This window comes from Aythya fuligula, chromosome 9 (assembly GCF_009819795.1).
Source record: "Aythya fuligula isolate bAytFul2 chromosome 9, bAytFul2.pri, whole genome shotgun sequence".
Classification (NCBI taxonomy): Eukaryota; Metazoa; Chordata; class Aves; order Anseriformes; family Anatidae; genus Aythya; species Aythya fuligula.
The window spans coordinates 21,249,380-21,266,840 of NC_045567.1; the positions used below are offsets into that span (position 1 = coordinate 21,249,380).

At 47.5% G+C, this 17,461-nt stretch overlaps 1 protein-coding gene across 1 annotated transcript in view; it reads right to left on the bottom strand.

Moving 5' to 3' along the window:
* The window catches only part of FNDC3B (fibronectin type III domain containing 3B), a 172,880-nt gene extending 159,478 nt beyond the window's left edge, over positions 1-13,402 (bottom strand). The window contains exon 1 of the mRNA XM_032193066.1: positions 13,276-13,402. The gene's annotated coding sequence lies outside the window, so the exon portion shown is untranslated. The remainder of the gene's footprint in view (positions 1-13,275) is intronic.
* Between the last annotated feature and the right edge of the window lie 4,059 nt (positions 13,403-17,461).

A 17,461-nucleotide genomic window follows, 5' to 3' on the forward strand; every position in this document is an offset into this window, starting at 1 on the left:
GGCGGCAGCAGCTTACAGGCCTTACAGGCCGCGGCCACGCACGTCTTTGTACATCTACCCAAAGGCATGCAGAGGTGGGTCACAGCACCTCCCCTCCTTGTACCACGATGTTTAACTAAGGGAGGTGAGCCTTCAAGTTCTGTAGGGCAAATACTTGTGGAACAGTTTCCTCCCCTACTGCCTACAGCGCGCTGAGAGCTATCGGATTTACGCCACACAAACGTAATTTATGCCACACAAACGTATTTCAAACGTAGCTTAAAGAGCAAACAAAGGCTTCCCTGCACTGTAAAAAAAAACTCTTGGTTTTATTAGCCTTCTGGATCCTTCACACCCAACCCTCTCCACAGCTGGGACCTTCATCTCCATGGCCCGTCAGGGTAACCCTTTGAGGGCTTTCCAGTCAGCACGGCCATCACGTATTGTGGCTGGGAAACGCACAGCACTTAGTGCATGCTCCTTATGTTTAAAAACAACGGGTGCTTATTTCCCAAAACTGATCAGAATTGAAAGGGGAAAACTGAGGTTTAACTACATTATAGATGTAAGGCTTCTGTTGGTTTGTTTAAAAAGAGGATTATGAAAGAAAAAGTTTGATCCTCTCATTTAAAGAGGAGGGAAACTTTGGCTAAAAACCTATCCTGATTCAGTGGTAAAATGAAGACAGTTTAAATGTAATGCAGAATAAAAATGGGTAAAGGAGAAAAAGAAGAACAGACAGTGATCAAAGTGAACTAAAACTACAGAAAATTGGTGAGTGAGGGCAAGACAAATCAGAAATAAAAATGGTCACAACTTGTAGGACACCAGAAGACAAGCTATGCTTTTAAAATAAATTTGGAAGGCCTGAAATCTAATAGTGGTACAACCCCACAGCAAAGCAGACATGAAAATACAGCTAATGATGCTGGCTTCAAAACAAAGCATTTAATAAGTTTTTCCACTCGGTATTTGGAAAGAGGCACAGAATACACTTGTAGCATGGAGATGGGTTATCTCAGTGACGAAGTCAGCCCCAAATTTTGGGGTTCAGGCCTGATCCAGCCCCTGGCATGACCCTGTCACTGACAGCAGGCCTGGACCCAGCGGGTTGGGGCAGAACGCACTGATCCCATGGCACCGGCTGGGAGGGGAGCGGGACGCCCGGTGCCATTACATGCCATTAGTGGGCACAGCCTCCAGATAAAACAATCAGAAGGCAACGGAGGCTCCTGCCGATAAGGAACTGGGAGATAGGAACATAATTGACAACATTGTTCTACTAAAACAGGTCCTGTCAAACAAATCCGAGCGCGCTCCGTGAGGAGGTTACGCGTTCGGTGGGTAAGGGCAGCTGCGTTAGCGTGTCTGCTCTGCCTCCCGCTCAGTGCCAGGCCACGCTGATAAAGGAGCTAGCACTGCTCCAGCTAAATGAAATACCTCCCGTGCAGTAAGAACCGGCCAGCTGACAGAGCACGGCTTAACCCGAGGGCTGGCAGCGTGTTTGGGAAGGAGCCGTACCACAGGTGTCGGCACGCCACCAGCACCAGCGCAGCACCGCAGGATTGATAGGGGTCCCAGACACCACAGAACAGCAAGAACCAGACAGAAGCCAGGCAGATCAGAGCCGGGCACAACAATAAAAACAAAAACCCACAGACGAGCCATGGGTGTAGATGGGATCATCCAGTGAACAGCATTTCCTCCGCTTATGGAAATTGGAGAGGCCACAGACCCCTGCCCCTGCTTGATGGGGGCATCTTGCAGCCCTGGGGAGCTCTCAAAGCACCTCCTGCTCTGCCACAAGGGTCTCACCCACAGCTCCGTGCCAGGTACTGCTCCTGCCTCTTCCCCTTTCCAGGGGACACGTCTGGCAGATGTTTTGGCAGCAGCTAGGTGACGGAGGGAGGCTCGCTGAGCTGTGCCGGGCAGCAGCTCACATCCAGGAGCTGCCGTCTGCAAGTTTGCTGGGCTTTTGTTTCAAGTCTCCAGCCCTGATGGGTGCAAACAAGCTCCCAATTCTTCCACATTAACACAAAAATAAATAACTTCCCCTCCACTCCCCCCCAAGTAGCTCATAAATAAAAGCACGTTGCATGATTTTACATGTTATCAATATGTCTCATTTAAAGAGAAACCTGACTATTTGGAACAAAACCCCCCAAAACTCAGCTCAGGCACTAAAAGCAGCTCTGCCAACACGCTCCTGGGAGCCCTTGTAAGAGGGCAACGCTCAGACGAAAGCTGCACAAGGACTTGCTGCCTGATCCTCTCCCCAAGAAATGTTAACTACCCCCTGACAAAAGCACATCTGCTGAGAAAGGGAACAGCACAGGCCAGTATTAAAGCAATTTCAGTCCACCTACCAAGCAATTAGCTAGATGATGGCTTCACTGCATGCTGATTTTTCTTCTTCCAGAGTACTGGTGCAAGCATAAGAAGTAATTTGTTGTGCTTGTACAGCTACTCTCGATGTTGCAGGTGACCCACTTTGAGTTCTCCTTTCCATGTTGCAGAAAATATTTCTACTTTAGCACTGCACATCTGTTCACTAATCTATTTCATTTTTTCCCCTTTAAACATTCACGTTGTATTTCAGGGTACATTCCACCTCCCAACAAATATAGATTCAGATATTTTGATTTTTAAATACTGAAAGTCACGTTTGTGAAATACTGATCTTGTTATTTCTATTTTTTTTTCTAAGCCAAAGCATAAACAAAGTTTATCTTGTATTCTGATTTTGCTTTGAAGTCTGTGATTATCCCAAAATTAAAACGCCCCTTCCTAGAGGTTATCATTAGTACAATTTTGGATACAAACCTTCGGGCTTTACTCTGGTAAGCGATCCACTGCTTCCACAAAGCAGTCCTGGAAAACACCTTTATCGTTTGACCTGGTATTCAAAGCTCTTTGAAAACTACTTTTCTCCTCTTCTGAAGTTATGCTACATCAGGATCTTCTACCAGTAAATAAATATCCATAACAGCATATAGGAATGAAATTCCACTGTGACCATAGCTGTATACTGAAAAAACGTTTTTCTTATGTCAATTCCTTAAAGAACTATTTTGCTTTGCTTTTTAATTTTGCTGTTGCAACAAACGTGTGAAGTATTTCCACCACATAATATGCCAGGACAGGTCTTTTTCTGTCCTCACACTTCACTGAAACCAGTCTTCCACTTGTACACTCATTATTCGTCCATGAAATTCCTGATGCCACGTATTGTTTCACAGCTGTGCTTGAATCTCCGTGTTAGAACTAGTCAAGTCTTCCTGCTGGCCGCAAGACGTCTCCTACTTGGACAGCTGGACTGGTTGTAGACTAAGTTTTTTGATCAAATTCTGCAGAAGTGTTTTATTTATTGATAGCTTTATGATAGATACTCATCTGCTGAAACTGCCTTTTGGCTTAAGCAGTCCTTCACGTCTCTGTGTTGTTTATGTCTCTGGCGGATTTACAGCCAGCGATTACTCCTGTGAGGCCTTGCTGCGGAGCCAGGACACTGAAGCACAATTAAGACTTTTATTTTCCATTAATTATATTTTTTTAAAAAAGCATTCTCCCGAGGACAGAAGTGAATGAACGTTGACAGATCCAATCCGCCATCCCTATATGCTTTCTGACTGAGTACAAAAATCCCAGAATCACAGACTGGTTTGGGTCAGAAGGGGCCTCAAGGCCCCCAGCTCCCTCCTGCCACGAGCAGGGACATCTCGAAGCCCATCCAGCCTGGCCTTGGGCACTGCCAGGGATGGGGCAGCCCACAGTAAAGAATTTCTTCCTGATGTCTAATCTGAACCTCCCCTCTTTCAGTTTAAGGCAGCTCCCCCCTGTCCTGTCACTTCATTCCCTGAGCACCAGTCCCTCCCCAGTTCCCCTGCCTTTAGGCACTGGCAGGCACCCATAAGGTCTCTCCAGAGCCTTCTCCTTGTCCCCTTATACTAACCCAGCAACTCAGGATGCACTGAAACAAAGTTTTATACTAGAAAAATTTATGGGAGGAAAAAGGGAGCAGACAAATGGGGAGTTACTAAGAGAGAGGGCAAACGACCGAGATATCTGCCAGCAGAGACAAGGCCGTAACAGTCTGGAAGGTCAGAGAAACTGAAAAATGTTTTACAGCAACTTTTTCGAGCATAATATCATTCTGTCTGACTGCATAATCAAGAAATGCCAAAAGGAAGTGAAACTGTTGATGTCTAACTTTGGTGTTTTGTATGTACAAATATTGCCTTTCCAGTAACATAGCAGCTCTCACACATCCACTGAAGCAACCTATTCAGAGGCAGAAAAATTAAAACGTAGCCGTCTTGTATGTTAAAGAGATTGTGGTTGCACAAGCATCTGGATGACTTGACTGCTGTGTTTTATCCAAGAGAGATGGCTGCTGTGGAAAAGATCAGAGGTCCTGGCGGTTACACGCGGCACGGCGCTCCTCGCCCCGCTCCGTCCAGCTGCAGAATTTCCACTCCCAGGACCATTTCCTGCCCACTGAGCGAGCAGCTGAAGACCTGGACAAGAATGTCCAGCTCTGTTAACCGAGAGGGGAGAGGGTACAGATCAAACACTGTGCACACGAAACCCTGCAGAAGGAAGAAAATTGAGTTAGGCCCCAAGACTCTCCACGGCAGAGGTGCTAGCAGCTGGGGGTGCGCTGACAACCACTGCCCCAGCGGGACACACCGACCTCACGGACAGGCTTCGGAGAGGAACAGATCTGCTCTCTACGCCTAAAAGTCAGAGGATGTTTATCTTTTGTGCAGTCATCAGAAGCACCAGTGAACTTAATAAGCAGTAATAAAGATCCGTTACAGCAGCATACGGAGTTACAAAAACAAACACGCGCAGAGCGGAATCAAACAAGTCGAGTTTGCTCCAAGCTGACACGCAAGGAAGAAGCAGCAAGGCTCGTTTCATGTAATAACACGAGCGTCATTGACAACTCAGATCACTTCTGCCCAACTTTCATAGAAGTTCTGTTTTGCTGAGAACCTCAGCATTTGACTTCTTCCTCCTTAGCCGTGAAGTTCCCTGTTCATCACTTACGGCCAATAATTAACACTACAGCCCGGCTGTTCATTAACAGCGCTGTCCTAGATGGTCACGAAGGAGACCTGGAACATACCACACAGCAGCCAAACACCTCAGCGATCCATTTATCTCCCCAGCAGCCTGGTGTGGTCCAGCACCGTGCCAGAATAATGCAGCATGACATGAGCTGTGTCCCTGCGGATAAATCCATAGGATGTTTGTGACTCCCAGTAAGACACCATTCCCTCAACGGCAGCTGAAGCTAACCAGAAGGTGAAGTATCAAGGCTTTTTGGTTTGGTCCTCCAGGTGTTTTTGTGGCGTGTTTTTTGTTTTGTTTTTTAGCTGGTTGGTTTGTTTTCATCGGTATTGAGGTCCTCTTGAACTGAAACGCATTTTAGTTTTATAACAAATAAACCGAGAGGAAAACATACAAACAAAGTTGCGTAACAGGGCAATTAATCCTCCCCCCTCAGAAGATCTAACGTGTATTTCCACCTGGTAAGAGATAAGCTTGAACTTTTCAGAAGGGAGCTTAAAGCCTGCAGTTCCATGGCACGTACTGCAAGTGGAAGGTCACTTTCTTAGGTTTCGAGATATTTTGCACTGATCAAGAATCTCAAACGTTGTTAAACTCCAGAGTTCATGGACCAAAGTATCTGTAACACCAGTGCCCTTTTCCCTCCTCCAAAGCACAGAAGATCTGAGGATGCATATACATTGTTTCCTCCTGAACGAGTGACCTTAACGCAAACAGACAAGTTAAATTGAAATCCATCACTCATTTTTAATTAAGTATTTTTTGGCATCCCTTTCTCTTAATCACAGATACCACCAGACTTTTTGCATCTGGGTTGCTCTCCAGGCCCAAGCTCTCTGCAGACCATCCACGGTGCTGTAAGCCACTGGCAGCTCAACTCTTCCCATCTTCATCACCCCTGGGTCTCAGTGTGCTACCTCCTACACATCACTGCCAAAACACGAGGTCACTTCAGTGCGTTTCCAATTTCTCATTTTCTTTTCTATAACTCTTTGTCCATAAACACCCTTAACAAACAAGCAGAAAACTTCTGGCCCGTTTCTCTAAACCAGCTCCTGGAAGACACCCACGGATTTCTCCCTGCACGGATGGCTGGTGGATGCTATTAACCGTGACACAACCTAACAGCTGAGAGCAGTGCCCCGCGCTCCTGCTGGGTCAGACTTGGGCTCTTCTGGAAGCACTCAGGGCCCACACACCACAGCCTTCCTGTGTCATTTGGACCCACTTCACAGCCAAGACTTCGCCACCTTCACCGTGAGGCTGAGCACACGCCCACTGCACGTGTGGAAGGACACGTTTCCCCCCACAAATAACCTGGTATCCACATGCCTGCATTTTTACTCATGCAAGGGCCACAGGTCACACCCCGGCGTGATGGGGCACACGGAGCAGAAGGAGCAGGACAGCGGGAAGGCAGCGCGCCGCAGCGACACTGCTGCACCCATCCCTCGCCCACATCTGATGAGCTCTGGAGGAGACAGCAAGCAGCACGCCCAAAAAGCACTGTGCATCTCTCTCTTTGGTTCCCTTGCCTGCCAGGTGCACTCACCGCCAGCTGCTCAGGGGGACGTTTCCTCTTGGCACCACGTGCTGCTCCGCAGCCCTGCTCCACATCACGAGGGCACCAGTAAGCTCCCTGCGTGACTGAGGGTGGCTTTTCGACTGCTGTACAGCCATACAGGAATATAAATCACACTAAGATATAATTAAAAAGGGAACCCTATCTTGGTATCAGAAACCAAAGTTAGCTAATGAATAAGCTTGCTAAAGAAAGGAGAGGCGAGTGGCGCGCTGAAAAAAGCAGAAGTCCTCTGCTGGCAGAGCTCAAAGCAGAAGCAGATGCTGTGAAAACCCAGAGTAAGAAGCTGTTGCTCCTTTTCCTTGTTTTTTGACTGAGATGCTGCATCTCCTAACATTCCAGCACAAGAAAATAAAGACTTGTAACTCCCCAAGGCAGGCTTTGAAAGCAGGTTTCTTAGTCAACCTGTCAGTGCAGAAGACTTGGTACAGCTCAGTGTTCCCCGCTGAATCCCACACGGGATGGCCCCAAGGAAACCAGCCCTCAGGAAGTGTGCTGTCACCCTTCAGCTAGTGCAAACGAGTACGAACAAACTTCCCACCTTAAAACCCACAGCTTCAACTCCATCTCCGGTTATAGGCAGTGCTGTGCATTGGAGGAACAGCACCAACACGTTTTGGTGAAAAACACCTTGCTTTCTACCCCTTTTTCCAATTTAAATACAATTAACAAAAAGGTATCTACTGGAATGAGACTATCAAAGCATTTCCTTGGAGCTTTGAGTATCTTGCAAGGCAACAGGATATTAATACGTGAAGCGGATTAAGAATGGGGGGAAACCAGACCAAGAGTTTTAGTGCTCAAGCCAAACCATTCAAAGCACAGGAGAAAACAAAACCCAACAAGGTAACTACTCACCTACAACAAGAACAGGGCCACAAACACACGCAATTATTTAACCGTGTCTCAAGCCTGGTTCTGAGTTGCAATAGATCTAGCAGCATCAGGTACAAGATATATTCTGATTTGCCTGATCTTGTCACGAAAGCATTGCTATTAGCTGCACTGGGGCAGTGACAAAGTGCTCGCGCATCTTATTTGCAGGGGTTTATTTTGACCTGTAAAGCGATCCTACAGTTACCAGCTCACATCACTCGCTCCATTTAGCAAAGTTCACCCACATGTAAGTGCTTCAGGATTTAAAACACATTTTCAGAAAAGAACTAGCAAAATACCCAGGCAAAAGGCAGCACTGTGCTGGGAAAAACACAATTACTCTGCTGCCTGAAGTCTGAAGGGAGGTGCAAGAGCACTTCAAGGCCACCCGCAGCCCCTCGTGGTCCACCAGGTAAGTCTCCTTGCAGCACCTGACCAGCACCCAGACAAAGTCTGAAGACAAAGCAAAGGGAGACCGGTCTGGCTTTCCATTTCAGGATGTGAACAGAAGCAGCCTGCTTACGAATGCAGTCCTTTTTAGCATGCCTGAAAGAACCAAACAGCAAGCACTTACAGAACGCTCCCAGTTTGTTGGCACGCTGAACCACATCGTTTACAGGCTGGTGTGTGCCATTCTCATCTGCTTTAATTAACGCACAGGTACTGTCCAGCGAGAGAGGTCTCTGTTCTTACTTGCAGACCATTCACTCTTTTTCAAGACAGTACCAAGAAGCATTTAGTACTGGCATCCATGCAAACCAGAACGCTGTCACACACATCTTGAGGAAGTGGAGCCCAAGCTGCGCGCTTTTGATTTCCATTTGATTTTCATTTCATTTTCTTTGATTTTCAGTCCCACCACCTCTCTCAGTATTTACAGAGAGATGCTGGGGAAATTCAGGCTGCTGAGCTCAGGCATTGCACACCCAGAACCTAGAACCTCTGCAGTTCTGATCATGTCACGGCTGCTAATCTACTCTAACAAAGTGATGCTTTTGCTCACTTGCTTGTATCAAGACATCAAAAGTAATTCTCTGCTGTAAGTTGATGTTACATGATGCTGCAAAAAATAAAAATAAAAAAAAAAAAAATACAGGCTCACCAAAAGGAAACCTATTCGGCACTCTCCTTCTCTGCAAACACTATCATCTTTTTTCTCTGCTGCATTATTCCACATCAATAAATAAATAACAAGCAAAAAGCAACGTGTAATGCTTCATAACCACCAGCACAAGTGTCAGCAAGCATAAGGTCACTTATGCTATATGAATTGCCATCGAATAGGCATTTGGTTCCACAATAAAGGTTACAAGTAAAGTGAGTAAAGTGGAATAAGTTCTGGCAGTTAGAAGAGAAATGGTTAGGTGATCCTGAAGCACATTAGGACGATAACTCTCTATTCCTCTACTGCTTCTGCTACTGAGATTTAAAAAACAAAAACCAAACAAAACATCAACAACAAAAAAAAAAAAAACATGTGTCACAGCATCGTACTTCTCTGTGTTAAGCTTGAAGAAAGAAATCACGCAGAAGTACTGAGGGCAAAAGATAACACAGAGATTTAGATTACGACACAGACTGTTAGCATTATGGGGAATAGGGAGCTACCACGTCAAGTCAACACGCCCATGCCAAGAAACCTACAAATGCTACAAACCAAGCAGAATGAGCTTGACGTTTTGCTAGCTCAGATTAAAAGCATGGGGAGAGCTGTCCCCGACATTCCGAGGCCCTCGGAGGGTGGCGAGGGTCATCTAAAATTGTTGCTTGCTGGAGTTTTTATTAACAGCCTCTTGAGAGCCATTTCTTTTTTCTCCTTTCAAAACATTCCATATGAAACATTTCTGAAAGCATGAAGTACATGTTTAAATATATACATACACACACGTCCTATTATTAGAGCCCTGTGCGAGGACCTAATAATAACCACGTCCATAGTCACGCTTCAGGCATTTACAGGAGCTACGTACGAAGCACTCAAGGTACGCGCTCCTCTGCCCCAGAAGGGCTATGCGCTGAGGCAGGTGTGTGTGTAATTTCTCTAGGCTATCACCTGTGATCCCAGAAAATTTGTGGGTTTGATTTTGAATAACTGAAATTAAAAATCAAAAAACAACAGTGGCTGAAATCCCAATCTCAGTCCATTGTGATGAAGCAGATGCCGGAACAAGTCAATGCCACAAACCTGGACCAACTGCCACCTCTGTTCTCTTTTAAAAATATTTATTTATAGACATTGCATATAAATAAAAACATACACGATTAGGAATCATTTTTCACTTCATACTACATAAATAAAAGAGCATTATACATAACAGCACTCTAATAAGAGGAGTATCCACAGGGTAACCTCCCCCATATACCACATTATGAATTGTCACTGCTAGAAACCCAAGTGCCAAGTGTCTCCTGTGCACGTGGTGCAGCAGTTGGCTTGTTCCCCATTACCCACTGATACACAACACAATTTCCTTGTGAATAAAGGATTCCTCAGATCAAACACAGTCAGCACATCCCTCAACAAGCGGCATGTTTTAACCTCCAAGCTTTTCGATGCAAAAGGTGATCCATCCTCCCACAGCACGAAACGCCACGCAGACACACTCAAAGCCACATCACCTGGACCCTCTGGGGAACGCTCTTGCTCAGGAACAGACTTTAACACAGACTACACTTTTCTCCCAAACTCGCTCAATAGCACCGTAGTTTTCCACCCAGAGCAGAGCGCAGATTTAACATCTGCAGCAGCACTTCTGCAAGGCAGCTAATTTCTCCAATGCCCTTACAAATTGCACAATAAATCAGGTTTAATTAGTTTGTGCTTTTTTTTTTTTTTCCTGGCAGCCTCTTCTCCAATAAAGAAGGGGCACGCACCCTTCATTTCGCACAGAGGCACTCAGAACAAATTGGTGAACATGCGAACTGCCACATTTCAGCTGGCAAATGTTTGCGGAGTTATCTGTTTTCCACCACCCAAACATTCCTGCCTGTAGATGGCCTGTTACCGTTGTGTATCTATCGTCTCCTATTTCGACTGTTGTTTGAAGAACTTCCCTCTTCCCACATACCTTCCATCTCCAGGGACAGATCACACAGCGACACTAACCCTTGGCCGTAAACAACATTACTTTTGATATTCCTGGCTCTGAAGGATTCCCCACTGCTGCTGTTGAGCGCTGCAGACGAGATCACCTATGCAAAGTTAGCTCTGCAACGGGTTTGCAGAGCTCTGCCCCGCTGGTATTCTGCACAGCTGAGATTTACACAGAGGTTTGCTGGCTTCCTGCACTATTTATTTTATTTGCTGTACACTGAAGTCACAGTTGTTTATAATAGCCTTCAGTAACTCGCAGTATGTTCCGATACGCTGCGACGCTCGATTTCCAGACTCGCTGCCTGCTACCACGGCATTCTTGGTCGAGAGGCCGGGATTCTCTTCCAGGGCAGCCTGGACTGCCAGTCCTCGCGCTTCCCAGGGTCACTCCAGTTTTCCTCACGTCTGCTCTGCCGAGAGGAGCAGCTAACTACACTGTGGAAAGTAATTTGCTTTACTCAGCTGCATCTGGGTTCTGAGACTTTTATGTAATTACAAGTATTTTGTACGAATTAGGAACCTCACACTACACACTGATTCATACCGTAAACTTTGCTTCTGCACTAGCGCTCACCAGACTGACAAGCTACATTTTTGAGGGAAAAGCCCATTACACTAATTGGGAAGTTCATGAATACAACCACACACAACTCTGCTCCACGATCTGTATATATTTTCTTGCACAGATTTATCAATCATAAAAGTTTAACTAACCCTAACCACTCCTCCCTCATTAAAGGGCTTAATGGAATTGACAAAGTAAAAAGGAAAAAATGTGTCTCTGCTAGGAAGAGGCACTAGGTGAGAATCTTCAAGTTCACCAAATGTTGTACGTACAATGAAAGTACAAGAACAAACGCAATTCAGACTTGGAGTTACAACCTCTGCTTATAGATATAATGTTTGCAGTACGAAGTCACAGCTCCAAGCTTCTCAGCTACAGCAGAATAGCAGCTTATTTTGGACACTAACTTTCTTCATTTCTTCGACTTCAGCCAACTATAGGCTAACGGTATGAAAAAAAAACCCTCATTGCTGTCCCAGCAGTGACCTCAAACCCAAACCAGATGAGTCCTAATGGCTCAAAAAAAATGTAAAATGTATTAACATCCACATAGACTCATCCCTGCGCTACATTATGAGCGTAAACTAGCTGGGAGACACTAGGCGGGGAAGAACAATATATGGTGCTTCTGGGGCTGTTGGCATTGCTGTCACAGCAGGGTCCCGATACAACTACAATCACAAACGCTTCAGAACTAATGAGAGGGAACCACAGAGCGCTGAAGATTAGGAGAAAAACACTAACAGACTGCTTCTGTGCGAGACCCTACATGACCCCGGGAGCACGGCCAAGAATCATTCTCTTATTGGTAGCACCGGTTGCACGCAGGTGCCAGAGGGCTGAGAGCACGGACGGAGAGGCTAGGGCAGGCAGGGTGCTTCCCTTCACGGGGGGCAGCCCGTCTGTGCCTGCCGAGGCCCCCAGGGGTGATGCATTTACCAGGGAATGATGCATTTATCCAGGTAATGATGCATTTGTCCAAGGATAAGGGCTCCCCACCAGCACACCCCATGCGCGGGGCGGCAGCAGCTCGCCCCCATCAGCGGGGCTGAGCCCCAGCCCGCTCTGCCAGGCCAGCTGGGGAAGAAAAAAGGTTGAGAAATCACATTCTAGCCCTGAAAATGTGTGTGAGCTTGGAATCCCATTACGTAGCGTTGTTCAGCTCAGGTCAGACTGGTTGAACGCCTCCCAGGAGCGGACGCCTTACCCCCGCTGAGCCCTGGGCTCTGTGGCCAGGGACAGAGCCGCTGGGGCTGCGGGCACAGACGCGGGTGCCGCGCTCAGAAACCTGGCACCGGGTGCAGGAAGACGGCAACGACCAACACCACGCGCACAAAAAGCCCAAAAAACCTCTGAAAAAGAAACTTTGATTTTTCTGTAGCTTCGCTTCCCTGTTCGCGAAGGAGCAACTCGCACTGCCAGGCGCTGGGCCGGTACTTTTGGGTACTCGGGCAAGGAGAAACGCAATCGAAACCCCAAAAATCACTGCTAGGGAGTGAGGCTCACAGACAGCTGGGGTACAGGGCTCGGCACAGCGGCTCCCACCCCAACTCCCTTCACCAAACCCTATTTACACAGCGCATTTCTGCGAACCGGGCCAGGGAGCGGGGATGCAGCTGTGCTCCTAGCCCACGAGAGGTTAAGCTTTTAACAGCCTCTCTCCTTTTTTTTTTTTTTTTTTTTTTTCCGTTCCGCCTGCTGGTAGCATGCCATTTTACAGAGGTGTCTGGCGAGCCGAGCCCCGAGCCGCCAGCATTTTCCTCCCCGAAAGGGAACCGAGGGAGGGGAAGGAGAAGGCCGGGACGGGGCGAAGTTGCTGGGTGCTGTCCCCAGCCGTGCCCGGGGCTCCGGGGCTCCTCCACCTGCCCGGGGAGCCTCCAGGGAGGGCAGGGGGAGCCGTGGGGACCCCAACTTTCCGCCCAGCCCCGCGGGGCGCGGCCGCCGCCCCGCCGGGGAACAAAAGGGCCGGGGCGGCCGCGGCTCCCCGCGGCGGGGGACGCGGCTCCGAGCCCAGCCCGGCTGCCCCGAGCCCTGCCCAGCCTCAAGCAAACCCGAGCGGGGAGCTCCGAGCCTCGGCGGGCTGCCGGGAGGCGCCGTGCTTACCTAGCGGGGTGCTGGTGCGGGGCGAGCCGAGCCGAGCCGAGCCGAGCCGGGCAGGGCAGGGCAGGGCCGGCGGTGAGTCCCGGCTAGCTGCAGCGAGCGGCAGGAGGGCTCGGCGGGGATGCCGCCATGTCAGTGATGTCGGCACCACATGGGGCCCGCGGCCGGCCCACGCTACCGAGCGCTCTGGAGTAGAGGCTCCCGCCCAAAAGCCGCCTGACGAGAGCGGGCGGCGGCGCCCGGGCCTCCCGCTCCGCCCCGCTCCTCCCCGGGGCGGCCCCGCTGCCTCTCCCCGGCCCCCGGAGCCCGGCCCGGCCCTGCCTCACGACACCCCCTGCTCATGGCAGCCCCGCTGTGCAGGGCTGTTGGACCGGGCCCCGCTCCCCAGATCGGCTCCTTCTGCCTCAAAACGCCCCCCGAACTTCACGCTGCTTTCCCTCCGTCACAAGTCTCTTCAATCTCCTCTTTCCCCAGAGCCTCTCCCCGCGGTGTCTCCCCGTATTGCCGCCAGCTTCCATGAAAATGCCCCTAATTTGCTTTGGGACTGACTGATGGGACCTCTTCTTGTCGAAACTCACACTAGAAAACATCACTTCATACATAAAAGTTCAGTAAAACCCAAACGTCATAACCAACCAGGCCGGCTATTTTTATATTAACTGACCAAAGTACAGCAAAAAAAATAAAAATAAAAAAGATCTGAAATAGATAGTTCCTGTGAAAACAGAAAATTAGCATTTTCACATGGGAAAGATTTTTCGGTGTGAAATGGCCAGCCAGCACTAAGTATTGTTCATTGTTAATTGCAAAAACTTTTGTAATGAATAAAATCTAAAAGCAGGAAAATGTTTTGTTTTATTAGTGACCCAAAACATGCAGACTTTTTGATGATCCTGGATTGAGTTACAGGGTCAGATGAGATTAATTATTCACTAGGGTGGTAAAGCCTTTACTTGGTCCTGCAGGCTGTTTTGTGAGGGAAAAGATAGAGAAAAGGGAAAGAGGTGGTGCAGGCAAGAGGGAACGTGTTGGTTTAGAAAGGACAAAATCCCTGGCCTGAGTTAGAAACGTACAAAAAGATTAAATTGAAGAGTAAACAAAATCAAACGTAAAGATAGGGAAATGAAAATAAGTACAGGAGAGGAAGGAAACGAAACCTCAGGGCTGATTTTTAGCTTTTTTGTCAGAGGAGAGTTAGGTCCAAGCACATTCACATTTGGAGAATCAAAACATGCTCGGGGTGTAGGGACATTTGGTGAGTTGTCACTTCCCCGGCAGAAGCAGAGCGATGTCCTCTGCCATCATTAAGAGCAGGGCGGTTTACATTTCCCTGCAGTTTCGTAAAGCGTTTATAGTTCACACTTACTTCACTTTGGTTTCACCATTGGAGCAGAAGTCAAAGAGAAAGTCATCTGCAGTAACCACATTGGACATACTTGAGGAAAAAAATGTGCCCAGTTGCTTGATTTTCACATGGTTTCCAGGCTCTCTGGGAACCACAGAATTGGTCAGACACAAAAAAAGACAGCAAATTTAGCAGCACCTGGAACAAACGCGTACCTTTTCTTCAGAGCACTTTTTATTCAGCCTCTTCATCCGAATGAACTCAACGACCAGCTCCAGTTAACAGCAACTGTAAAATGGTTCAACAGAAACTGGACATGTGTCAAAAAACAAGGAAGAGGACGGGAGGGGAGCAGGGACTGCTTTTCCTCAGAAAATTCCTACATAAATAAGAAATTAAACTGCTTCTTTAATGACTTACTCCCTGAGCCAGCTGATCAAGGAAGAGCATTAATCAGACCAGGAGGAAATGTCTTTTGCCACTGAAAAAGGAAAAGAGCTAGGTTATGTGGTGACACAGCAGGGATGGATAAAACACACTGGAGAAAATGACTGACCTAAACGATCGTCCAAACAAATACAGAAAAAAAACATGAACTTAGCTTTCCTATTCTGATGAGTCTGTGTTTTTCTGAGTCCATGCTTTCAATAATATGCATATTTTTCTTTTCTCGTGGTGAGATCTTTCTGTTTACTCAGAAAGCAAGCAGAGCCAGAAGAGCAATAGCGCGTCCCTTCCGCCATCCCACGGGTGCCTGCGCAGAGGGGCAGGAAGGAGGGGTGGCAACACTGCTCCAGGACAGCCGTTCCCTAGACAAATCTCGACCGGCACCAGGCTGACACCCCAAACTCCTTTCAGGCAGGGAGTGTTTACCCATCACATTAACAATTTCAGCACTGTTGGCCAGGGCTGGACCCAAACCAATTCCATATTCTGTATTCTGCTGTCATCCCCCTCGGCCATCCCCTCCTATTTGGTGAAAAATTCCGGAGAGGAGCCTGTGGAAACTCTGTCCATATGACCAGAACGTGGCATTTGAGGTCAGACATCATTGTAAAGGCTGTGAAGATGGCCTTTATTCTCACAAGACACTTTCCCTCAGGTTTCTAATGGGATCTGAGTTAAACTCCTACAGTTCCAGCGAGCTGTATGCTCTGTATTCTGGAGGGCAAGCAGGCTGAGATCTTGGCACCAGTGCTATTCAACAGCGCACAGAGAACGCTTTGATTGATTTATTTGCTGAGCACTGTTTTTTTTTACCTGGGGTGTACTGCCCGCAGGCATTTGCAACACCGCGCAGCACAGGCGTGTGCCGTGGGTGAGTTTTCTGCCCAGCCGTGTCACGGAGGCTCTGGGCTGGCTCAGGACGTGGTGCCCAACGTGGGGCATTCACAGGGTGAGAACTCTGGGTTCAGGTCCTCTCACTCAGGGCCAGCATAAGCTTGGATGGAAAAGGGGCACAGCCAGCAAGAAACAATTTGCCTGACCCCATAGCAGGCTCCCTGAGCAGCCTGCACCCCTTTCCTGGGGTAATCATACAGATTACAACGTATTGAGTTCCTTCAGGCTTTACAATGTTTTGTGTCAAGGTAGTGCTGGTAGAGAATGGCCCGAACCAGATGCGGGGGAAGCACAGTGCATAGGTCGGGATGGTTGCTTTAACTGTGGGGAATCCAAAATTCTGCAGGACACTTTTTAAAATAACTAGGGCATGTAAACACTAGCACGAACCAGGATTTCTATCTGTACCTCTCTATTTAGAGGAAATGAATGCCAGTTATTCACTGAGCGTATAGTCATGCTTCTGCGTTCAGGTACTGAGTTTGGTGAGGAGTTTGTGTTCGTGGTATTAATTGGCAGGTTTTTTCCCCTTTTTAGGACACAAGTCAGTATTTCTTGTGCTCAGTAACACATGCAGAAATTAAATCACAAAATGTTGTTATTGGAATAAGATCAAGGATCCAAAATTATTGGGATAAGATCAAATTGCCGTAAGATTCTGAAATAAAAATTATCTGCCCTTTTTATTGGGGTGCATGGTAAGTTTGCACTGCACATCAGTCTGTGGTAAAACCAGTCATCTACCGGATGTCCTTTTATCCCATTTAACAGGCAAAGTCCTTAGTTTGGTGTTTGAATCTCCCAGACTACTGCTCTGCAATAAATACACCCAATCGAGCTCTACAAGAGGTCCCCGAAGTCCCAGTGACTTCAGCGGGAGCTAGAAGAGGCCCTCTGTGTACCAGCACCATTGTTCTACAGAAGTGATTCTGACACCACAAAATAAGTTGTTTGTCAGGGATATTATTCTATTAATTGTTTCTTAAGCTTTACAAAGGCATGATGGAAAGAAAATGTTCCTGTTGCCCCCCCTTCCATAAGAAGCACCATTGTGTTCATAATTCGTCTGCTTGTAAGCTGAGGATTTACACAGGACATTTTTAACATGTTTTCATCTACGTTGGTTTTATAAGTTTAAATAAGTTCCCATCTGCCAAGTGCTTCCAAAGACCATTGGCGTTGAACCAATTCAAGAAGCTTGCCACGAAGATTACACACCAGTTGTGCTCATTCAAAACAATGACTTCTGACCACTGCACCAGAAGAAAATAGGCTGGTTTATTGTCTCGTAATCATGCATCTCGGCAGTGCTAGCTCCACTTTTGCCAATGAGAAGGGTGCTCCTTTGATACTCTGCAAATATTTCAGCTCAATCTCCTTAACACTGTGCAGTTCTTTGGCTCCTTAGGTTTGGTTTGGTTTTGTTTGTTGAAAGCTCTTGTTTCAGTTTGGTGTCTAAAGAAAACAAAGCAGTGTTGCTTGCATTGTTAAAGCCAAAAGCAG